At 38.8% G+C, this 25,640-nt stretch overlaps 1 long non-coding RNA gene and 2 other non-coding genes across 3 annotated transcripts; 2 read left to right on the forward strand and 1 right to left on the reverse strand.

The window, feature by feature from the left end:
- Positions 1-1,963: 1,963 nt before the first annotated feature.
- Positions 1,964-6,830, reverse strand: LOC135970675 (uncharacterized). Its single transcript, XR_012434081.1, has 2 exons — positions 6,690-6,830; positions 1,964-2,690 (listed from the first exon to the last, which is right to left on the reverse strand). It is a non-coding gene; the product is annotated as an uncharacterized lncRNA (long non-coding RNA).
- Positions 6,831-7,878: 1,048 nt separating this feature from the next.
- Positions 7,879-7,952, forward strand: TRNAT-CGU (transfer RNA threonine (anticodon CGU)). The gene has a single exon. It is a non-coding gene; the product is annotated as a tRNA-Thr (tRNA).
- Positions 7,953-22,780: 14,828 nt separating this feature from the next.
- TRNAL-AAG (transfer RNA leucine (anticodon AAG)) lies at positions 22,781-22,862 on the forward strand. The gene has a single exon. It is a non-coding gene; the product is annotated as a tRNA-Leu (tRNA).
- Positions 22,863-25,640: the final 2,778 nt, after the last annotated feature.

Here is a 25,640-nt window from a genome sequence, read left to right on the forward strand (position 1 = left end):
AAAGATTTGGAACTTTCAACACCCCAGCCCACTTCTGAGGAAGGCAGAGGAACTGATTATTGACCCAGTCATCAAAAGCCAATGATTTAATCAATCATGTTTGTGTAATGAAATCTCCATAAAACTCCTAAACAACAGAACTCATAGAGCTTCTGGGTTGGTGAACACATGGAGTTATTGGGAGTGTGGTGCCCCCGAAGAAGACACAAAAGCTCTATATTCCTCCCCATACCTTGCCAAGTGTATCTCTTCATCTATATCCTTTGTCATATCCTTTATAATAAACCAATGAACGTACGTAAATGTTTCCCTGAGTCTTGTGAGTTGTTATAACAAATTATCAAACTTCAGGAGGAAGTTGTAGGAACCCTCAATTTACAACAGTTGGTTAGAAATATGAATGACAACCTGGGACTTATGATTGACATGTGAAGTAGGGGGCAGTCTTGTGGAACTGAGCCCTTCACCTGTAGGGTCTGCACTAATTATAGGTAGTTAGTATCAGAATTAAGTTGCAGTGTCAACACCCAGTTTGTGACTGCAGAGTTGGAGAATTGCTTGGAGTGGAAAACCCACACATATGGTGTCGTAAGTATTGTGAGAGTATAGAAAAACAGTCTTTTCTTTTAGCCTTCTCAAGTAGGCCTTGGCTTTTGACTGCCTTCAGCAAGACTCCTATCAGTTTATTGAGAATCTCCCCAAGTCTGGTATCTGCACAGATTATTAATCCTCTACCCTTAATTTCTAAGTCCTTAGCCTACCATTAGCAAGAATCCTGTTAGGCCAGTTTAGCAAGAATCTTCCTCCCTTTGATATCTGTGTTTAGTAATTTTCCATCATCTACCATGCCTTCACTCTACCTGTTGGCTGTAAATCTCCACTTGTTCTGACTGTATTCAGAGTTGAGTTCAGTCTCTCTCCCTAATTGCAATAGTCTTAAATAAAGTCTTTACTAGCACTTTACCAAGTGCCAAAATAATCTTTCTTTAATATGTACTTTCAAATACTTTGTGATTTGGAATAAAATAAAAAGTTCTCATTTTCTCTTCTTTCTTTACCCCTTCCCCTCCTGACCACCAGCTGGCATTGCTCTGATTGCAAGTTTTCTCTTGCTCTTTCAAGTGTTAGGTTACAAACTTTCTCTTCTTTGGATCTCTGTGAAGTTCCCGGATAGGGATTCCATGTCCCTCTAAAATTTTCTTTATAAAACCATATTGACTGTCTACCTTTTCTTGATTCCTTGTAAAGGGAAGAGCAAACTAGTTTTAATTCTTTCAGACTCCTTTTGGCCTTTAAAATACAGTGGGGTCAGGAGTGGTGGCTCATGCCTGTTATCCCAACACTTTGGGAGGCTGAGGCAGGAGTTTGAGACTGGACAACATAGTAAGACCCCATCCCTACAAAAAATAAAATTAGCCAGGTGTGGTGACACACACCTATGGTCCCAGCTACTAAGGAGGCTGACGTGGGAGGATTACTTGAGCTCAGGAGGTCGAGACGCCAGTGAGCAGAGATTGCACCATGTACTGGGTGACAGAGTGAAACTCTGTCTAAATAAAATAAAATAAAATAAAATAAAACAAAACACAGTGGCCTCAACTCACCATATGAACCATTTTATAACCTCAGAGTGCCACCTAGAGTGTATGTAGAGCTTATACCAATTTTTAGATTACAACTTCAGAGGAACTAAGGCAAAGATAACTCAAGGATCTTCCCTTTTTCCAGGTCTTTATTCCTTTCTCTTTTTCCAATTTCCTCTGTATTTCTTTGCCTCCAGCCAGACAAGTTAATAGAAATGGAATTATCACCTAATAAGTTATGTTTGAAGACACTCTACACCTGAGAAAGATAGTTTTATCTTTATCTGTAGAACCTCAGAGTCATTTCTATTCAGAATACTGACTTTCTAGGGCTCCCGTTCCAAAAACAAAGACTTCTAAGTTCAGTGGCTCCTGAAATATGAGTTTGCTGTATGATTTTATTATATTCAGATATAGGAAATAGGAAAACAAATTGGATGGATAAAACCAATACAGATAGTACATAAACTAATAACTTACAAGATAAGGCAAAATTCACAAGATGTGTTAACTATAGATAAATTAGTAAGTAGCTTGTGATACAGAGGCAGAATTCATAAGTTGTGTTAAATGCACATACAAGTACATTAGTAACAAGGAAGATATGTTATAGACAGCATAAATAGAATATATAGTGGAACAAACAATAGTGTTATTTGGAAAGGAGCAGAAAGATGAATGGTACTCAAAACTAAATGACATTCAATTTTTCTATTCTCTCATTAGAGAAAAATTGAGTCCTCGAATTGTAACTTCCTACCAAAGGAGGAGAGGAATTATTAATGGCTTTAATAATCTATTTTAGAAGCTTAATATAAAGTTTAAAAAATTGGCCAGGTGTGGCGGCTCACACCTGTAATCTCAGCGCTGTAGGAGGCCGAGGCGGGCGTATCACTTGAGGTTAGGGGTTCGAGACAAGCCTGGCCAACATGGCGAAACCCTGTCTCCACTAAAGAATACAAAAATTAGCCAGGTGTGTTGACGGGTGTCTGTAATCCCTGCTACTTGGGAGGCTGAGGCAGGAGACTCTCTTGAACCTGGGAGGTAGAGGTTGCAGTGAGCCAAGATGGCGCCACTGTACTCTAGCCTGGCTGACAGAGCGAGACTCTGTAAAAAAAAAAAAAAGTTAAAAAGTTAATTTGCATCAGTCACTGTGAGTTCTAAGGGTACATGGGTACCTTCTGGCTTCAATCTATATTCATAATTTGCAACATTATGTAAAAACCAAGCTCTCAATGTCTGCTATCAAGGACTTCTGAAACCAGCCACTTTATGCCTTCCTAAACCAGCACTGCATTTTCACAGAGCCTATCTAAGTCCCAAATACAAACAAACTTTAAACTCCTTATTCCAACTTGTCTTCTCTCAATTTAAGAGTGAACGGACAATTGATGTGGACTCTGCATTATATGCATGGGGTATAAGGCCTGGGGGGAAAAAAAGACTTCCAGATCCTCCATAACTGGGTCCCTTGTCAAGAACCAAAGCTCAAACTTATCCTACATTTTAAGGGGCCCCATCAGTTGGGGGACAGAAGGAACAGAAAACAGCATTAATGTGGGGATGAAAAGCTTGTTTCAGGATTTGGAGGTGCTGTGGAGATTACGGTTCAACTCTGCTCTTGATGGTCCAAACTAATCAGGTCAATGTTCACAATTCCCTTCATGCAAAAAAGAATAAATTTGGCATAATATATTCCATCATTTGTGATTATTTCTCATAAGTTTTTTTTTGGCAAATTTAACTGTCTCTTTATGTCAAACTTGATTCAGATTTTTTAATGTGTGCATCAAAACATCAGGTTTGATTCTCTCTGTTGAGAATAAAAGCTTCTCTAGAGACAAAACAAATATCAAATTAAAAATAGAATTTTACATTTGGCATATTTGACTGAATAGCAAATAGTTAAAAAGAGTTTAACTGAATAGCAAAAACTCTCAATTCCATGAAATCATGTTTTCACAATAGCAGGTTCTGCTTAGAATATCATACTAATTGCCGTGGCTAGTTAGGGAAGGATCACTATTTGAATCTAAAGAGCAGTGACATCATATTCACTTGAGGAAAAAAATGCATGAGGGGACAAAGAGAGTCATTTACAGTAATCACATAGTTTTCAGTCTAACAGAATAGGTTGTGCTGCTATTCAAAAGGAAAAGCAATAATAGGAGGAACTTGATGAGTCCAGAGTGTCTATGAGATACTAAGTTGGAAATGTCTTATAGGCAGTGGCTATAATCATATGGTATTCTAAAAAGGTCTATGTAAGATATTTGGAAGTTATCAGTATTCCAAATATGCAAGATATTTGAAAGTATTTTGGAAGGTTCAAATATATGAGTGTATGGAACATTCCTTTGAATACCATCTCAGAAAAAAGGGCAACCAAACATGGAACCTAGAAAACATCAACATTAAAAGGTTGAATCTTCCACTTGCACTAGATTTTCAGGTTGGAAACATATTTTACTCAAGCCCCTGGGAAGTTCTTGGCTAGAATCAGAGATTCCATTCCCACAATTTCTCTATAGAGCTACACATTTGACATATTCAATATCCAATTACAATGCTCACTATGACCACATAAACCAGTGGAAGATTAATTATTTCTTAATTAGGGTTTTAAAATGCTATGAAAATAAAAAACTAGTCTTTCTGAGCTCTTTGTTCCCTGCATATACCTTGTCACATAGCCTCCCCACAGCTTGCCACTTACACACAGGCTTGGAAACAATCCGGAAGTTTGAAAACAAAGAAGAGACAAAAATATCAGGCAAACTCACAAAAAGAAAGAACTCAAGGACTTAAAATCATGTGAGGTGGGATTTTGGACAACACTTATTAAAAAAAACAAAGAAGGGTACTGCAAAATGCTAAAAATTACAGTTTAAGTGGAGATAAAGATTTTTGTGTTTTTGATATTCATCCTCAAAATAAAGCAGCAACTTTCATTCAGCAGAAATTCAGTGGAGACCCAAGTGGAAAGGCAGACACAATTTAGTAATTGACTTCAATTTATTGTGCTCAGTTCAAGAAATATCAGTGGACAAAGAAATAAGTAATATTATAAGAGACAAATAAGAATAAAACATTGACCTGATAGATATCATAACATTCTTTATAGCGAATTTTTAACTGCCCTATTTTAAACTGCCCAAGAAATTAATGAATTGACTATACAATGGTCCAGTAAGAAAATATCAAAATACTTTTTAATTTAGAAAATTCATACTGTACTAGAAAATAAAGATGGAAATCAGCATCAAAATATAATCAGAAAAGTATAAAATGTTATACTTTAAAAATGTCAAATGCTTCTAAAATATCTTGGCTCAAAGAGAAAATCAAAACTAAAATTACAGGCTAGGTAGAATAGAATGTCAATAAGACAACATATATCATTACCTGCGGAATGCTACAAAAGCAGGTCAGAGGAGAACATTTGTAACTTAAGTGTATCTTTTAAGTAAATTAGAAAGATTTAAAATGACTGAAATACTGGTGAGTATTTCACTTCAGAAACAAGTAGAAGACCAACAAAACACACCAAATGAAAGCAGAAGAAAGGAATTAACAGGGAAAATCTGTTTACATGCTAGGAGAGCTAAGAAAGTATTTTTGTAAATAAAACTGAATTACAAATCTGTAGAATGTCTAATCAAGGGAAAATATAAAATTAGAATTCAAAATTAGTGATGAGAGAGGAGACATTTATAAATAGAGAAGAGATACGTGTCTTAAGGGAAAAGCTAATATTATTTACAACTTTATATCTCTGTGTCTGATAATCCCTAATAATCTAAGCATAGTGAATGAGATAGGATTTAGGACAATATAAATTACCAATATTGATGTGACAATAATGAATAACATTGATTGAAAGCTTGAATGGCCCCGGCATCATGCTAGAATGTTATAAGCAATAAGTCATTTAATCTTCAGTATCATTATCCCTCAACAAATAAGAAACTGAGAATCAGAGACACTCTATGACATACTCAAGTGACACATCCTCACAGAATAAGAACCACAGAAATAGATGAAGAGGCTGTCAAAAGTCTTTCCATTTCTAAGCCCCATGAAAGGTCCTCATTCTCTTAGGCAAGTGCTGTCAAATTGTCAAGGATCAGGTAATTCTTGTGGGTTGAGTAGTTTCAGGACATAAAAAGGGGATGACTGCCGAATCCATTCATTAAGGTTACCAAAACCAGACATAAACAGAACCCAAAATAAAAACAAAACGTATCAAATGAGAACAATCCAATTCATACATCTAAAGGTCAACATATCAAATAAAATATTAATAAGTAGAATCTGGCTGGTGTGTGTAAGAATAATGAATTCAACAGAAACAAAATTCACTCCAATAATTCTATTTTAAGTATCAAAACTCATTATTTAAAAAACACCACATAGTGGTTTCATGACTTCTGTGGCTAAACAGACTAGAATCTCCATACCCCAAGAGATTAGTGCCTTCATCCAGCGCTTTGGACTGCTTAGCCACTTTGCCTCCATGAAAAGCAATTCTTTTAGAACGTTGTGTATATTGCCTTCTGTATTCCCTTTTAACATACACTCATCGGGAATTTCATGTCCTCCAAACTGGCAAAAGTAGAGTTAAAACTGTGTGCACAGATCTCAAAGATTCCCACTTGCCAAACATCCACCCTGATTATCTACCCTGTAATGAGTCCTCCCAGATACTGAGAAAAGACAGAATTATTTTCGGGGAGTTCACTGCCCCTCTCTCCAGCCAACCAGGACCCAGGAGACACGAGTTTCGGTCCCATCGCTGTCTTTTATGTTATCCGGGTGTGAAGCAGGCGGTAGCCTTAGCCTTTACATCTGGGAGAATAAAATCCATTAGCTTCTAGAAAAATCAGTCATTAAGAAAACGCTTGAAAAACCCCATGGCCGACCTGGCTCTGGGGCTGAGACAGCGCTTAGTTGACGTCTCATTTTTGCTGGCTGTGTTTAGGAGTAGGTGGCAGAGAGTTATTTTTAATGTGCACAACCAGAAAACAGAGGACATCCCCTCCCCAGTCCCAGCCTCCCATCTACCCACCTAGGATTCGAGTCCCTGCTTTTTAATAAAGCCCTTACTATGAGAGACGTGGAAAGAAACGTCTGTACAGACAGATCTACTTTTTTGCTGACTGCGTTCAGGGCCTTAATTCCCAAAGTCCAGGACGGGAATCCGTTTGCATTTGATGCGTGTCTTCGGATCCTACCGGGCCGGAAGAGGCTGTGTCCTGCCCTCTCCAACCCCACGAAAGCATTCTGGGCGGATCCCGGGTCTCCCCTCCCCAGTCCCAGCCTCCTTGTCCCTCACTCCTCAGTCGTCTCAGTCCCCGCCTGCCCTGGGGGCTTTGGGCCCCGCAGAAGCACCTGAATTCCCAAGGCCCCTCCCCGGCCCTACGCGGGGCCTGCTCCTGGACGCTGAGCAGCAAGCGGTTCAAGCCCCGCGGGCGGGGCTCCTTGCAGGTCCCCGGAGGGATGAGAACCGGGACCCCCGCGGGGAGTGCAAGGACGGGTTACAGAGGAGAACGCGTTATCTGCTCTGGGAGGTGATTTTCAGAACTGAGGGGGGAAAAAAAAAGAAAAAGAAAAGAGAAAAAAACGAAAAAAACAAAACAAAACAACAACAACAACAACAAACAAGCCCAGGAGGAGCAGAAGTAAACAAAGGGTGGGAGAAAACTGGGCCAAATGACTTTTTCTTGGTCAGTCTTAAAGTGTCGACCAAATTCCTTCAGGGCAAAGCTGCAGAGAGTCCCGACGCCCCGCCCCTCCCCCACCTCCGTACCCTTCCTGAGAGGCCCCACACGACACAGAACTTTACTCTCCTCTTGAGAATGACATCACAAGACCTGAAGAGGAGCTAAACGGGCTGACACCTGTAGCTGAAGAGTGCCTTAACGCCGAGTCCCACGGCTCCATGCGAGAGATGCCTGTTCCTCCTCTGACAAATTTGGCAGCTTCACGTACCCTAAGTGAGTGACTTTCAAGATTCGAAGGTTTTTTAAAATTATGTATAGATATATTCCTTTTAATGGTCTTCACGTATTGTATAGCTTTCTGTAATGCTCTTTCTTGGATTAATAGAAAAATCCCTTGACACTATAAACAGGCGAATACGTTTCCCCGTGTATTCGTATGTCTTCAAAAGAGACTGAGGAAATGAAGCATCTCTCGAGTTGGCGTATTTTTTGAAGACAGCAGTTAACACTCAATAAACTCATTTTGTCAAAGTAAAATGAGATAGATTCACTTTTAAATGGCGCTTCCGCGTGGCTCTATGGCTTAGCTGGTTAAAGCGCCTGTCTCGTAAACAGGAGATCCTGGGTTCGACTCCCAGTGGGGCCTGATGTTTTTCCCGAGAAAATCAGCTGTTTCTGAAAACTGTTTTCTTGATGAGGAAAGAAATTGTCAAACAGCAGTAGAACACAATTGGATAAATTCCAAGTTCTTTAACTACATCCTGCTCAGATTCCTTACTTTTAAAAAGTAAATGCTTAGGAGGAAGACAACGAAAATGCAAAGCACTGCCAAAGAATAACGCATGTGACCCACCTCTATCAATTTCATATGTCTTGCTTTAAACTGTGGTAAAATGTTTTTGAGCACTTACAACGTGTTACAGTTTAAAGCATGTAGATAACTGTTGTAGGCTTGCAGGTAAATAAAATCTTTCTAGATTCTAAAAATCTCCAGCTCTATAAGATAAGAAATTAATGAGCAATGAACCCATTAATAGATACAAACAAAAATTAGGACATTTGCAGGGGCATGCTTGCCTTTTTTTTTTTTTGAGATGGAGTCTCACTCTGTCGCCCAGGCTCCAGTGCGGTAGATATTCTCATGCCTCAGCCTCCAGAGTTGCTGGGATTACAGGCGTGTGCCACCATGCCCAGCTAATTTTTGTATTTTTATTAGAGACGGGGTTTCACCATGTTGGCCAGGCTGGTCTCCGGTTCCTGCCTCAAGTGATCCGCCTGCCTCGGCTTCCCAAAGTGCTGGGATTACAGGCGTGAGCCATTGCACTTGGCCTGTTTTTTACTTTTTAATGAGAAATATTTTTACAATGTGGCTACTATGTTACTCTAAGTATCGTAAGTAGCAAGGTAAAATAATTGGAAAATGGTCCCTTATGTCTGGACCTCACTGCTGTACATTTTGATTGGGACCTTGTTGAATTAGGTCACATTGCCCGTATTCAAACCTCAGCTGCTCCACTTGATGCCTAAGGGAGCTTTAGCAAATTGCTCTAGCTCCATGAGCATCACTTTCCTCACATGTGGAACTGAAATAGTAATAAGCCTACCTAATATGGTTGATGGGAGGGCTTGTTGAGTAAGTACACACAACATAGTTTAGAAGGCTATTTGGCACCTAAACAAGCAATAAATTTCACTATATTGCTGCTTTTTTTTTTTTTTTTTTTATCATTTTTCTTATTTATTGAACAATTAGGGCCAAGTGTTTAATCCTTTTACTCTGAAACTGCCTTTGCAAAACTATGGCAGTGAGAGAAATCTGAGATGGCTGTGGCTGACTCCATCTTGCTTCTAGCCTCACAGGCTGGCTGCCTTTGCTCATTTCTGGGCATGGACCAAGTTAACTGTGGAGTCCTAATTAGGGAAAAGGAGTCAAGCTGGCAGGACCAAGGGAAAGCAAGAACAGAAAGCAGATAAGCTATAAGTCTGCCTTTCTTCATGGTCCAGGACACATAGCCCTCTTGTACAAACAATTCACAATCTTCCTGTGCTCAGCCATCACCACACACCTGCAAGGTAGCTCATTTCAACTTTGGCATTATCAGTACTGCACAAAGCCCTTTTCAGTTTACAGCATAAACACTATTCTATAAAATCTCCAGCAAGCCTTTGTTTCTTTGCAGTCAGCTTCTCTCATGCTGATTTGGCCACTGCGTTCTTGCAATCTATTTTTATACTTTCTCTAATAAATCGCCTTTCTAGGGTCTTTGCAGAAGTAATCAAGTTATGATGAGGTCATTCTGGATTAGGGTGGGGCATAATCCAGTGACTTGGATCTTTATTCGAAGAAAGAGAGGGAGGTTTGGACACAGAGACACAGACACACTGGGAAGACGGCCCTGTGAAGATGGAGGCAGAGATTGCAGTTACTAGCCACAAGCCAAGGAATGACACTGCCATTGCAAAATTATAACTGAGAAAATTATTACAGTAAAAAAGATCTGACCTAACTGACTCCATCTTGCTTCTAACCTCCAGGCTGTCCTTGTTCATTCCTGGGCGTACGCTGAAGTAACTTTGGGAAGAACTTAGTTTATAGTTTAACTTTGAAACAAGGATGATAACAGCCCTTTCCCAAAACAAACCCCCTTCCTGCCTAGGGACTAGACTGCTTTTGTAGGACTAACAAATTAGCCACAAGATTAGAAATTATGGTTTAGAAGTCATGCGGCTGGAGGTTACAAGATTCTGACACTCCCCAAATTGCTACTAGTGATAATATCACTATTCTATTGTAAAACCTAATAGATGCTACACTCAGTGGATCAGCCATACCACCCAGGTCAATAAACTGGCTCATCTGATCTCGTGGTCCCCACCTAGGAGCTGACTCAGCACAAGAAGACAGCTTCAACTCACTATGCGTTCATCTCTGACTCAACCAATCAGCACTCCCAACTCACTGAACGCTACCCACCAAATTATCCTTAAAAACCCCAATCCCCATGTTTTGGGGAGACTGATTTAAGGGATAATAAAACTCCAGTCTTCTGTACAGCCACCTCTGCATGAATTAAACTCTTTCTCTATTGCAATTCCCCTGTCTTGATAAGTTGGCTCTGTCTAGGCAGCAGGCAAGGAGAACATGTTAGGTGGTTACAGGAACACCAAGGATCTCTGGCAATCATCACAGTTGAAAGAGGCAAGGAAGGGTTCTTCCCAAGAGCTTTTAAAGGAGCATGACCCTGTCCACACCTTAATTTTAGACTTCTGGCTTCCAGAACTGTGAGAAAGTAACTTTCTATCACTTTAAGCCACCCAGTTTGTGGTAATTTGTTATGACATCCCTAGGAAACTAATGCAAAACATTAAAACAAAATTAGTGATTTATACTAGCAAGTAAATGAAATCTATTATTTTTCCTAAATAACAGACGACATCTGGGACAGTCACACCTCAGCTTAAAATTACAAATGTAGAGTATTCCACTTACCTGGTTGTTTTACACTAGTACAGAATCTTGGAAACCCTCTCAATTCTTTTTCTTCTTCCTAGTTTGTTTTTTACAGGCCACTACACCTGAAACAGCCATTGCAAAATTATGACAGTAAGAGAAATCTGGCATGCTGACTTCATCTTGTTTCCAGCCTCACTGGTTGGTTGTCTTTGCTCATTCCTGGGCATGGGCCAAACTAATTTTTGGAGAAATTTAGTTTATAATTTAAATGGTAATGCCCCTTCCCAAAGACTAAACTGTTCTTATAAAACTAATAAAAGGCCACCAAGTTAGAGGATAAGAAGGTCTGAATTCTAAATACTTACCAGCCATTATTCTGGAAGTAATATGATTTGCAACTTCCCCAATTACTCTGGCAGATAACATCACTATTGTACAACCTACAACATGGTGATGTCTTTTCAGGTTTTTGCATTTCTGACAACCACATGTCCTCACCTGGACCTGCCAACCCCTCCTGTGGCCTCCACCCAGGAATTGACTCAGCATGAGAGGACAGCCTCAATTCCCTATGATTTCATCTCCAACCCAACCAATCAGCTTGCCCCCTACCCTGGTCCCCTGCCCACCAAACTGTCTTTGAAAAGCCCATAACCTCCATGCCTTCAGGGAGATGATTTGAGTACTAATGCCATCTCCCATGTGGTGTGGCTGAGCTTGTGTCTATTAAACTCTTTCTTTACTGCAATGTTGTGATCTTTCTGGCTGCAGTGGACAGGAAGGACCCCTTGGGAAGTTACACACCCATCCCCACAATGGTGTAACTCTGTGAAGTTCTCCCATGAATTGCCCTTGGCTGTTTGGAGACATCTAGTAGATTACACCACCATTCCATTCCCAGCAGCTGATAACTGACGGATGGGGGGAAGGAGTATAAAAGTCAAGTCCCTTGACTCAGTGACCACTCTGCTATGCAATTTATATTCCAGAGCCCCTGTCTCATGGGTCAGGCCAAGGCTAGACTTTATGTGAGACCACATCTTTGCTTTGTTACTTTTCCTTCCCCATCCAGAGGATCATTTTCTCAGTAAGTCACATACTCAGTAAGGCACATCCCTTGTCTTGGGGTATGCTTTAGAGAGTCTGGCTTTGTTTCCCAGGCAGGAGTGCAGTGGCGTGATCTCAGCTCACAGCAACTTCTACCCCCTAGCCTCAAGCAATCCTCCCACCTCAGCCTCCCAAGTAACTAGGACTATGGACGCGGGACACCACGCCCAGCTAACAAGTCTGGCCTAAAAAGACTTTCAAAGTAAATTTTTGGCCAGCCATAGTGGCTCATGCCTGAGATTTCAGCACTTCAGGAGACTGAGGCAGGCAGATCACTCGAACCCTGGATTTCAAGACCAGCTTAGGCAACATGGCAAAAACCCCTCTCTATCAAAAATACAAAAGTTAGCCAGGCATGGTGATGCATGCCTGTGGTCTCAGGTACTGGGGAGGCTGAGGTGGGAGGATCGCTTGAACCTGGGTGGGTGAAGGTTGCAGTGAGCCAACATCGCACTGCACTACAGCCTAGGTGACAGAGTGAGACTGTCTCAAATGATAATTTAATAAATTCCTTTTACTAATTCTCCATATTCAATCAATTGAACAAAGTTTTCACATGGAAAAGTTCAGCCCAAGAGCTTTACACATGAGGAAGGCATTCACACTGTGCATCAGATCCTGAAAATGAAAACTTTGAACATCCAGTGTGGAGAATGTGAGAGGTACCAAACAAATTGGTGGCTGATTGACCTTTCTGTTTTCTTTCAGTGTCTTTTTTGCTTTGAATCAGAAAAGCAAATTCCATTTGAAAGTCATTACTCAGGATTTATCTTCATTATTGAAATTTAAAAGGTGCAAGACCCTGTAAGGTATTCAGTAAAGTACCTATACATTATAACTGAGTATGAGCCCTCAAGTTATGACCATCTAGTGCATGAGATAACAGCTTTAAAAAAATAAGACCTACAATGTAAGTCTTGTAAGTCTTTAAATTATTAGTTCCGTGGGTATGATGTAGCAAATAGAAATATTCTTCAAATAAAAAGACATATAATACAGTATTTCTATGAAATTATCCTTCAAAAATGAAGGAGAAATAAAGACTTTCTCAGAGAAACAAAAATTGAGGGAATTTGTACTCAGAAGATCTGCCTTGTGAGAAATGATAAAAATTCTTGAGAAAGAAGGAAATGATACAGGTCAGAAACTTGGATCTACATAAAGAAAGGAAGAGTGTTAAAGGAGAATTAGAGAAAGTAAAATAAAACATTTTAGTTTTCTTATTCTTAATTGACCTAACAGGTAACAGTTTGTTCAAAATAATATCAACAATGTTTCAATGATACAGCTTACAGGTGCTGTGAAATGAATGACAATAAGGTCATAAGGGGCCAGAGGGAGGAACTGGGAAGACTTATTAATACCTGTGTAGTGGTGTAGGGTAATTCGAAAACGGAGTTGAATTAGTTGTAAGTGTATATAGCAAATACAAAAACAACCACTAAAAATGACAAAACTAGAAATATAGGCTGGGCACAGTGACTCATACCTGTAATCCCAGCACTTTGGAAGTCTACCTTGGGAGAATCACTTGAGGCCAGGCACCACTGAACTCCAGTCTGGATGACACAGCGAGACTGCCAAAACAAAACAAAACAAAACAAAACAAAACAAAACAAAACAAGCCTGGCGCAGTGGCTCACGCTTGTAATTCCAGCACTTGGGAGGCCGAGGTGGGTGGATCACGAGACCAGGAGATGGAGGCCACCCTAGCTAACACGGTGAAACCCCGTCTCTACTAAAAATACAAAAATACCGCCAGGCGTGGTGGCGGGAGCCTATATAGTCCCACCTACTCCGGAGGCCTCGACAGGAGAATCGCTTGAACCCGGGAGGCGGAAGTTGCAGTGAGCAGAGATCGCGCCACTGCACTGCAGTCTGGGACAGAGCTAGACTCCGTCTCAAAAAAATAAAAAAATAAAAAAAAGAGAGAGAGAGAGACGAATCAACTATTAGAGCTGGAAAGACCTCAACAACCCTCAATCAGTAATTGACAGACCCAGCAGGCAGAAAATCAGTAAGGACACAGTTCAACAGAACAGCACCACCAATCAACTGTAAATAATTGACATCTATAAAATACTTCATCCAACAACATCAGAATACACATTCTTCTCAAGCTCACATTCACCAAGGTGGACTACATTCTGGACCATAAAACACATTTTAGCAAATTTAAAAGAAAAGAAATCATACAAAATATGCTACCAAACAACAATTGAATTAAACTAGAAATCAGTAATGAAAAGATAACTAGAAAAGTACAAAATACTTACAGATTAAACAATATACTTCTAAATAACAGATAGGTTAAAGAAGTTTCAAGATAAATTTTAAAAACATTTCTTAATTAAAATGAAAATACAACTTATCAATCATTTGTGAGATGAAGTAAAAGCAGTGTTTGGAGGGAAATTTATAGCATTGGATGCACATATTAGAAAAGAAGAAAGATCTAGAATCAGTAATTTAAGGTTGCACGTTAAGCTACCAGAAAAAGAAGAATAAATTAAACTCAAAGTAAACAGAAGAAAAGAAATAAATATTAGAGCAGAAATCAATGAAATAAAAAACAGAATTAATAGAGAAAATTCACAATACTGCAAGCTGGTTACTTACAAAAATTCAGAAAAATTGATCAACCTCTAGCCAGGTAACTAATAAAAACAAACAAGAAGGCACAAATTACTAATATCAGAAGTGAAGGAGAGGCCACTATGAGTCTGTGAACATTAAGACAATAATAAAATAATTTTATGAACAACTCTGTGCCCACAAATTTGATAACCTAGTTGAAATAGACCAATTCCTTGAAAGATATGGTCTACCAAAACTAACATGAGAAGAAATAAATAATCCAGTTAGGTTTATATCTACTAAAGAAACTGAAGCAATAGAAGAAACAGCTCAGCTTTCACTGATGAAATCTACCAAATATTAAAGAAAGAAATTATACCAATATTCTAATATATCTTCCAGAAAATAAAAGCAGAGAAAATACTTCCTAACTCTTTCTATGAGGCCAGAATTACCCTAACACCAAAACCAGATGAAGACATTACAAGAAAGGAAAACTACTGACCAATATCTCTCATCAATATAGATGCAAAATTTCTCAACAAAACATTAGCAAATCTAATCCAACAAGGCATAAAAAGAATGATACACCAGAACCAATTGGGATTCATTCCAGGTATGCAAGGCTGGTTCAACCTTCAAAAATCAAGGCAATTTATTACATCAAAAGGCTAAAGAAGAAAAATCATATGATTATATCAATAGGTGCAGAAAAAGCATTTGACAAAATTCAATGCCAATTCATAACAAAAACTCTACTAAACTAGGAATAGAGGGGAACTTCCTCAACTTAATAAAGCACATCTACAAAAAATGCCACAACCAACAACATACTTAATAGTGAGAAACTAGTTTCTTTCCTGCTAAGATTAGGAACAATGTGAGAGTCTTCACTCTCACTATTCCTATTTAACATTGTACTAGAAGTTTTAGCTAATGCAATAAGACAAGGAAACAACATCAAAGATATACAGATTGGGAAGGAAGAAATAAACTATCTTTATTCACAGATAACATGATTATCTATGTAGAAAATCCGAGTTAACAAAAACTCCTGAAAGTAATATGAGTCTATAGCAAGGCTGCAGGATACAAGGTTAATATACAAAAGTCCATTATTTTCATATATGCCAGCAATGAACAACTGGAATATGAAATTTAATACACAATACCATTTATGTTAGCACCAGAAAAGAAATACTTAGATATAAATCTAACAAAATATATGCCATACCTGCATGTGGTAATCTACAAAACTCCAGATGAATGAAATCAACATGGCAAAACCGCATCTCTCCTAAAAATAAAAAAATTAGTTGGGCCTGGTGGCACACCCCATCTCTACTAAACATGAAAATATTAGTCAGGCCTGGTGACACACACTTGTAATCCCAGCTACTCGGAAGGCTGAGACAGGAGAATTGCTTGAACCTGGTAGGCGGAGGTTGCAGTGAGTCGAGACTGTGCCACTGCACTCCAGCCTGGACAACAGAGCGAGACTCCGTCTCAAAAAATAAATAAATAAATAAAGACGGTGTGATATTAGTCAAAGAAAAGATACATAAATCAATGGACTAGAATATAGAGAGTCCAGAAATAGGCCCACACAAATATAGTCAACTGATCTTTGACAAAGGAGCACAGGCAATTCAATGGAGAAAGGATAGTACTTTCAACAAATGGGGCTGGAACAACTGGACATCTACACACAAAAAATGAATCTAGACACAGACTTTACATCTTTCACAAAACTCAAAGAAGATCACAGACCTAAATATAAAATGCAAAACTATAAACTCATAGAAGATAACATAGAAGAAAATCAAGGTAACTTTGAGTTTGGCAACAGCTTCTTACATACAATGTCAAAAACATCTTCAATAAAGAAAAAAATTGATAAGTTGAACTTCATTAAAATTCAAAACATCTGCTCTGCAGACGACAAGTAAGAAAACGAAAAGGCAAGCCACAGGCTGTGAGAAAATATTAGCAAGACACATATCAGATAAAGGACTGGTATGCAAATTACACAAAGAATTTTTAAAGCTCAACTATAAGAAAACAACTCAATGTAAGAAATAGGCAGATCTAAACAGATATAAGATATACAGATAGCCACTAAGCATATGAAAATATGCCCCAAATCACATGTAATTATGGAATTGCAAATTAAAGCAATAATGTGATACCATTACACACCTACTAAAACAACTAAAATTCAAGACATTGACAACACCAAATGCTGCCAAGGATGTGGAACAACAAGATGGTAGCTGATGGCTGAAGACTGCTGGTGCAAGTGCCCCAAGAGAAAATGGTAGATGCTGCAAAACCTTTTCTAACCTAGACTTTAAAAGTTGTATAGCACTGTGTTTGCTCATTCTATTAATGGAGGCAGCCACCAAAGTCCATGTAGGTGTAAGGAAAACTGACATAAAATATAATTTGATGGGAGGAGTTGCAAAAAAGAAAAAGTTCAGACATGTTTTAAAGCTATGAAGTCCATATCTTTATCTGCATGATTGCACAAATCCATATATATATATATATATATATATATATATATTCTTTCACTGTCTGTGTGTGTATATATGTATATATATATAGATGTATAATCATTGAAAGGATTAAAATCACAGAGAGTTTTTTTCTTGTACACAGCTGAACATCAATAACATTTGGAGATATTTGAGAAAGCCACACATATCTGGAGATTAAACCACGGAGTTCTAATAACCCACAAGTCGAAGAAGAAATCACAGAGAGATTAGAAAATACTTTAAACTGAATAAAACTGAAAATACAACATATCAAAATTTGTGGGATGCAGCAAAAACCATGCTTAGTGGGATAATTTTAGCATTAAACATATTAGAAAGGAAGAAATATTTCTAATCAATGTTCTCATCTTCTATCTTAGAAACTTAGTAAAAAAGATGAGCAAATTAAATCCAAAGCAGGCAGAAGAGGAAAATAATAAAGAGTAAATGCCAATGAAATAGAAAACTGAAAAACAATAAGGAAAAACAATAACATCAAAAGCTGGTTTGTTGGAAAGATTAACAAAATTGATAAATTTCTAGCCATACTCTTCAGGAAAAAAGAGAGAGGAGACACACATATGACAAGTGAGAGTAGGCTGGGCATGGTGGTTCACGCCTAACACTTTGGGAAGCTGAGGCAGGAGGATTGTTTGAGCTTAGGAATTCAAGACCAGCCTGGGCAACATAGCGAGACCCCATCTCTACATTTAAAAAGTAAAAAAATTATGTATTAAAAGAGAAAGAAAAAGAAACAAATGAAGGAGTAGGTATCACTAGAGCTTCTGCAAATAATAAAAGGACACAAGAAAATGTTCTGAATATATTTCACCAATAACTTTGACAATGGATGAAATGGAAAAACTCCTTGAAAGACACAAAGTGTATTCAAGAAGAAATAGATAATCTAAATAGCCCTACATCGATTAAATAAATGAAATCCATGCTTTATAACAGTCTTACAAAGAAATAAAATCTGGCCCAGATGGTTTCAAGTAAATTCTACCAACTATTTAAGCAATAAATAATATCAATTTTACACAACTTATTTCAGAAAGCAAAAGAGGAGGCCACACATCTGAACTCACTTATCAGGCCAGCGTTACCCTAATACCAAAACCAGACAAAGCCATACAAGGAATGAAACTGCAAACCAGTGTTCCTCATAAGAAGAAAAAAATCCTTAAAAATTTAGCAAATCAAATTCAATCATTTATAAAATAACACATCATGACCAAGCAGGACATTCCTGGGATTAAACTCCAAGAATCCTAAGTTAGTGAAACATTCAAAGGAAAGAAAAATTGGATTTTTAAAACAAAAAGATACCTTTACATGAGCTTCAGAATTATGAAATACTTAAAGGTAAGTTAAAAAATGTGTGCAAGACCTGCACACTGAAAAACTATAAAAGATAACTGAGAGGAATTAAAGAATACTTAAATGAATGAGAGAAATACCATTGTCACTGGATGGAGGATAACAAACAATGTAACACAGTCTACCACCAGAAGCAATAGTCCAGGATGTCAATCTACTGCATAGATTGTTCTGGTTTTTTTGTTTGTTTTTGTTGTTATTGCTTGCTTGTTTTTTTGAGACAGGGTCTCACTCTGTCACCCAGGCTGGAGTGCAGTGGCTCAACTGTGGCTCCCTGCAGGCTTGACCTCCAAACACTATGGTTGGATATACTGAGATTGGGATTCCTCGGGCGTAGCCACGTCAGGCAACCACACTTCCAAAGTCAACATTGCCCAGCATGCGTTGCAATGCCATGTTTCCCTTTCATTGGAGGGCACTATTTAAGGCCCAAATACTTTCAGTAAGCAGGAGTACCACCCTTCGTTGAGTTGTCCTTCCTGATGGTCCTTTTGTAGTTGTTGCTTGAGTTATTCATTCTAGTGCTTTAACACCGCCCCTCCTACTCTGGGTGCCTGGAAGTGATAGAGAAGATCAAGTTCATTGTACACCATAGGAACATGCCCATTGCTGCATTATCTGGGCTGTGAAGAAAGTGCCTTGGTCAGATTAGAGTCTGAATGGATATCTGAACACATGGCAGATGTGTTTCTCCAATATTTCAATTTTGTTCTTCTTTAATGTTGTGTAGTTATTCTGCATCTTTTGCCTTTCCGTATACACTTTATGATCTATTTGTCAATATCCACAAATAACTGGCTGAGATGTTGATTGGGAATATGTTGTCTCTATAGATCAAATTGGGAAAAACTGACACCTTGATAATATTGAGTCCTCCTAACCATTCAAAGGGAATATCTCTCCATATTTCCTTTGATTTCACCATATTGGCCTGGCTGTTCAATTATCCGTCCAACCGTCACTGGACCATATGGCTGGCCCATTTATAACAGCCCATGAGTCTATAAATAAGTAGCAGGGAGTTGCTGTTGTAGTGGCCTACACAGCCATCAGTACCTCACAGAGTTCAGCACATTGGACAGAGGGTCCTCATCCACTCTTAGTCAAAATGTGGCCACCATTGGGGTGGAGAACCTCTCTTCTTGCATGTGTCCTGACTTTACTCCCTCCAGGAAGAATAATTAGGGGTGGGGCCACAGTCTCCTGGTTTTTGCTGTGGTGGAGTGACTCTACATACCAACAAGGGTTGAAGGGGAGAAAGGAGTGGGGGTTCAGATGTTTATGGGGTTTCTGGACACTGAGGTTTTAAAGACAAGAATTCCGACTTCTCACAAGGGTAGAGGTAAGCCGATAGCATTGGAGGGCTTCAGGAGTGACACCATGATCCATGGCAGGCAGTTGCTCATATGCTATGGGTGGGGCCCTTTGGTCCATTTATGACAGGGCAGGAGGACCTGCCTTTGAGGAGGATCTTGTCTCATAAAAGCCTCCAAGGTCACTGGGATAGGACCATGTTGTCCACATCTTGTCGGGGAGCAGGATCCTATTTCCACCTGTCTATTGCCTTCACACGCAAGACAGTTATGACTTCATGGACAGTTTTCTAGAGGGGTCTTCCTCTTGGGGAAGCCTCCCACAGTAGGGAATACAGCCCTCTTGTTCCTATCAAAGCAAACTAATAATGGGATAGGTTTATCTCGATCTCTGTCCTGCTGGTTCTGTCATTGGGTGAAGGCAAAACTAAAGCCGCAACACCGGGTTGTGGTTAGTTTTCTCAAACTGCGCCAGTCGGGTGATATTGAGTTTGCACTCCCCATCACCAAACAGACACATCGACCAGGCTGCATGAGACTCCCCAGAGTTAGAGAAGATGTAACAGCAGAAGCAGAGATCAGTGATGCAGCCGTGAGTCAAGCAATGTGGCAAGGAATGGATTCTTCCCTAGAACCTCCAGAAGGAAAGCAACTGTGTCACACATTGATTATCTCCCTAAGACCCATTTTAAACTTCTGACCTCCAGAAATTTAAGATAATGCATTTGTGTTATTTTAAGCCACTAAATTCATGGTAATTTCCAACGGCTGCCAAAGGCAACTAATAAAGATTTATGGTATTTGGTACAGACTGTGGTATTGTATAATACTGCAGTCAGTGCATTAAAATAGCATCTAACTCACAAAGGAAGTTGGTAGGGTTCTTGAGGGACTGCAGCCTCATTTTTCAGTCATGTTGTCTGTCAGTGATGCAGGAATCCAAGCTTAATGGGTGGGATTTTTCTTTCTCAAGCAGAAGGATATGGAAATTACAAAATCACCATGCTTTCCCTGAGGTTCAAGCTCAGGACCTTCATATTATGAGACTGATGTGCTGCCTCCTGTGCTAGGAAGGCACTCCTAACTGTCTTAGCAAATCCATTAATTATACTCTCTAAAGTTTATGTGAACTTTCTGAAAAGTTAGATTTTCAAAATAGAGTGTAAAATGAGAATGTATGCTATGTCATGTGTTTACTGTCCTTCCAAGTATGTCATATGACTTACAAAAATCATCTCGGGACTTGCCCCTTGATTAAATAAATGTACAACACAGTGGATTTTCCCACTGTGCCTTAAACACCACTTTCTGCTGGGAGATGTTAGACTTCATTAGATTGCACACTACCCCCCACCACAACATGTGTAAAGATGTTACTAGAAGGTGACATACAGACGCAAGGGGACTGAGCTGGGTCCACAGCCTGAAGACTCCCAGCCAGAAAGCAATGACTGACACAGAAAGCAGATAAACTCTAATGAAATCATAGCTGCAGGCTTGCCTGGGTCTGAAGCTACGCCTCCTTGCCTGCCAAAGTTCTCCTTAAAATCAATGTCCCTAACCTTGTCACCTGAAGGATCTTCACAGGTCCTGAGCTCCAGAATAGCATAAATAGAGGTGAGACAAGGGGGAAGAGATGAGGTGAAATGATTGAGAAGGGAGAAACAATATACAAGATAAAGCAATCTGAGAAAGTGAAAATTGTCCAGTGTTTGAAGTTGTAGGGTTGAGGTGTAAATTTTCCATGTGCCATCTTAATTTAGGAAAAATAATTCACTCGACTCTCTTGTAAATATGTTACTTTAAAAAACTTCATTACCTGTGAAATGAGATATCTCACTGTGTCATTCATGAGACTGAGTACTTGATATAAAAAATTGTTCAGTGAATGCTAATAAGTAATACAAATACTGATAGTGAACTATACTGAGTGCTTATTATGAGCCAGGTGCTGTTTTAAGCAATTTACATGCATTTGCTAAAAATAAAAATTCTGCTATTTTTTTTTAACTCTTTCTTTTATTTCAATAGGTTTTGGGGAAAATGGGTGGTGTTTGGCTATATGAATAGGTTATTTAGTGGTGATTTCTGAGACTCTGGTGCATTTGTCACCAGAGTAGTGTACATTGTACCCAATATGTGATCTTTTATCCCTCACCCCTCTCCCACCCTTTCCCCTGAGTCCCCCAAATCCATTGTATCAAAACATTCTGCTATAATTTTTAAAGGCAAGTTTTATTGTCTTGGTTTTACATATGAGGAAAGTGAGATCCAGTGAGCTTAAGTGCCTTGCCAATGACCCTGCAGCTATTAAGTGGAGCTGCTGGCATTTGAAATAGTCCAACTGGGGGTCGTTTAAAAAAGGGCAACATCTAACGGGACAGGTGAGACTAAATAAGAAGATGAGCGGCGTTGGGGCTGCAGCAGGGGAGAAGAGGTCGGAGTGCCAGCCCAGATGGCGTTTGTGGGCTTGAAGTGAGCAGGCCACACATCCTCTTAGGGTCCGGAGAGGATGTGATGCTCCTCACCAAATACAAACTGGTCCTCGCCCTGAACTTTAAAAACTAAGGTCATGAACACATTTAGCAAAAAAAGCAGGTCTGTTTGCATAGTTCTTTCCACCCCTTTCACAAGAGGAAATCACGCACAGACACACAAACCAAGACGCGAGTTCCGGGTGGATCGGGATGAGAGCTCTGTTTTCTGGTTGCGAACATTAAAAATAACATCTTGTTCCAGATCCCCAAACGCAGCTGACAAACTGGATATTCGATCTGAGTCCTCAGAGTCCCCGTGCTGCGTCGGCTTAGGCGGTGATTTCTAATCATGTTCTTAAGAACCGATTCTCTTGAGATTTGTTGGATATTAGGTACTGGTTTCCTGTCCCTTTACTCTCAGGTATTACAAACAGGACGGAAAGCACATGCAAATCTCAGATGCAAGACAAGGGACTGGGACAAGGAACCTATTTACAGATTTTGTCGGTGGTTGAGACCGCTACGGAATCATTTGTATAGAAATGCTCTGAGAAGAAAGTAGTAACACGCAGAATAGTCTTGTGTCTCTTAAATCATTAAGATGAGCTCCAAGAGCATACAGGTGTGGTAGCGTGGCCGAGCGGTCTAAGGCGCTGGATTAAGGCTCCAGTCTCTTCGGGGGCGTGGGTTCGAATCCCACCGCTGCCAAACTTATTGCAAAATGACTACGGGTATCTAAAGCTCATTGAGGTTTGCAAAAGAAACATTTTCCACTGCCAGCGCAAGGTAGGTGTTTAATCCTGATAATGGTAGGTTGAAAACCAAATAGTAGCTGTAAAATCAGACTGCCATCAGTCATATATAAGACTTCATGTCCAAGGGAGTATGTTCCTTTTTATGTTTTAAAAATGTTCATACAAAAAGTACAACTCACATGATTCAAAATTACAAAAATTTAAGAGTACATACATAATGATAGTCTATTTGTGTACCCACCCCATCCTGCCAGACACCCAATTCTGGCCCCTTGGGCAACCAGCCATATTAAAATCTGGAGTTCTATTCAAGGCATATTCTTTGCATATACAAGCCAATAGAAACACTATTGGGTTTTTTTTTTTCCACTATAAATATGCTTTCCAAACCCATTCTATTACACCTTGCCTTTTTCACTCTATGTATGTTGCAGTAATTTCCATGTCAACAAAGAAAGAGCCTCTTCCCTCTTTGTTTTGTCTGCATAGCATTCAGTTTTATGAATGTATCTGAATTTATTTCAGCAGTCATTTTTAACAATATAAATAACATTGCAATAAATTAACATGTATAGCCACATTTAATAGATGCATGGGATTAGAAAACTTTCTAAGAGTGCAATCGCTAAATCAAAACATATGTGTGTGATGATGATTTTGGTGGCTCTTGCCTCATTCTCCTTCCCTAAATATTACAAATTTATTCTCCTGTAGGACCCAGAAAGAACCTGTTTCCTCAACACCATGACCAGCACAGAACATTGTAATAATGACAATTATCAGTCATTTAGCTCCAACTAAGCCCCAGATATTGTCATAAATTCTTAACATATATTGAGTCATATAATAATCTCAATAATATATAAGGAAGTTCATATAGTCCACTTTTTACAGAAAAGAAAATTGGAGTTGTAACCAATTAATCACATAACCACGGTCATCTAAATCGAATAGTTTGTAGATGGAGGAATAAGGATGTCAATGCCTGTGACTGAATGAAAAATGCCCCAAAAGATATGATATCCACATTCTAATTCCTAGAATCTCTGAATATTACTTTATTTTGCACAGAACCCCAAAAATGGGGTCTTTGGAGAATACGTTAAAGATAAGGAAATTATCCTGGATTATCCAAGTGGAGCTCAAATACCATCACAAATGTCTTTAATAGAGAGAGGCACAGGGAGATTATACAGTGACAGAATAGGAGAAGGCAATGTGACCACAGGGACACAGATAGGAGTGATGCCACCACAAGCCAAGGAATGTGGGCAGTCACCAGAGGCTGGGAAAAGGCAAGGACATATTCTTCCCTAGAGCCTCTGGAGGGAGCACAGCCCTGCCAACACCTTGATTTCAGACCGGTGATACTGATTTTGGACTTTTGGCCTCCAGAAATGTGAGAAAAGAAGTCACTTATTTTAGGCCACCAAGTTTGTGGTACTGTGATTTGTTACAGAAGCTACAGAAAACTAATTCAACATCTTTAAGTGCTGTTCAGCAGCACTACCACAAACAACTGTTTTTGTTTTGCTGTTGTTTGCCAATCTGATAGGTTAAAGACATTACCTCACTGTATTTCTATAGTTTCATTTTTAAACTTCCTTTACTTCTTACCTCTATACTGCTTTTAGTATTAAATAGGTTACACCAACTGGAGACAACAGATTATGTTGTGTCTGCTGTCAACCTTATCTCAGGCAACAGGTAGAAATGAAGAAAATTAACTCTTTAAAACATAAGTTACAAATATTTTCCCGCCAGTTTTACTTGATGTTTTGTTACTTTGTTTATGCCTTTTTTGAGGGGATGAGGTACATCCCAGTGGAATTTTTAAAATGTTGTTTAATGCAGTGAATTATGTTAAACTCTTATTGTCTCTGAGTTTTGTGTAAAAAATTAGTTTTCTGTACCAAAGTTATATAAAATTTCTGTCTTGGCATTTCTAGTAATTATAATGGTGGGTTTTTTTTTTCATTCTTTACTTTTACAATTTGCCTGTATTTGGAATTTATTTTAGTTTCATAGCTTGAAGCTTTTCTTTTCCTAAGTGGCTGTCCAATTAGCACAACATATGTTTTGAATAATCTGTCTATTTCTTTTGGTTTGAGTTGCCAATAATTACCAAAAAAAAACCCATTTTTTCCCTCAACTTTTGGGTGCTCCCATTGGAAAAAAATATATTTATATATGGGAGGCCTAACAGTGGTTTATTCACTCTCTCATAGTTCCTGAGCATGTCATTTACCAAGGCATATATTGACAGAAGATTCAAGTGTGGGAAGTCAGTGTGTCTGTTGTTTACTATTCTATTTATGAAGCAGCAGAATTAGCCTCAAACATATTACCAATCCCTGTTAATGTTTTTATAAATATAAATATTTGTTATTTTTAATTTTCTAAAAGTAATACAAAGTTGTAGCTATTTTAAGCTTTTATTATTAAATTAGTTGCACTGACTGGTGACAACAGATTCTATTGTGTCTCCTGTCAACCTCATTTCAGGCAACAGAAAGAAATGAAAATGAATTCCTTTATTTTTAAAATCTGTCCCATAAATTTAATCCTTTATTAAAATTGTGTCTGTGGAAGATTCAAAATAATCTACAAGCTATTAGAATTAATAATTAAATTTAATAAGGTGTCTTTATAGAGGGTAAGTATAAAAATGAATTATACTTTTAAACACCAGTTGTAAACTGGGCGCGGTGGCTCACGCCTGTAATCCTAA

This window comes from Macaca fascicularis, chromosome 4 (assembly GCF_037993035.2).
Source record: "Macaca fascicularis isolate 582-1 chromosome 4, T2T-MFA8v1.1".
Classification (NCBI taxonomy): domain Eukaryota; kingdom Metazoa; phylum Chordata; class Mammalia; order Primates; family Cercopithecidae; genus Macaca; species Macaca fascicularis.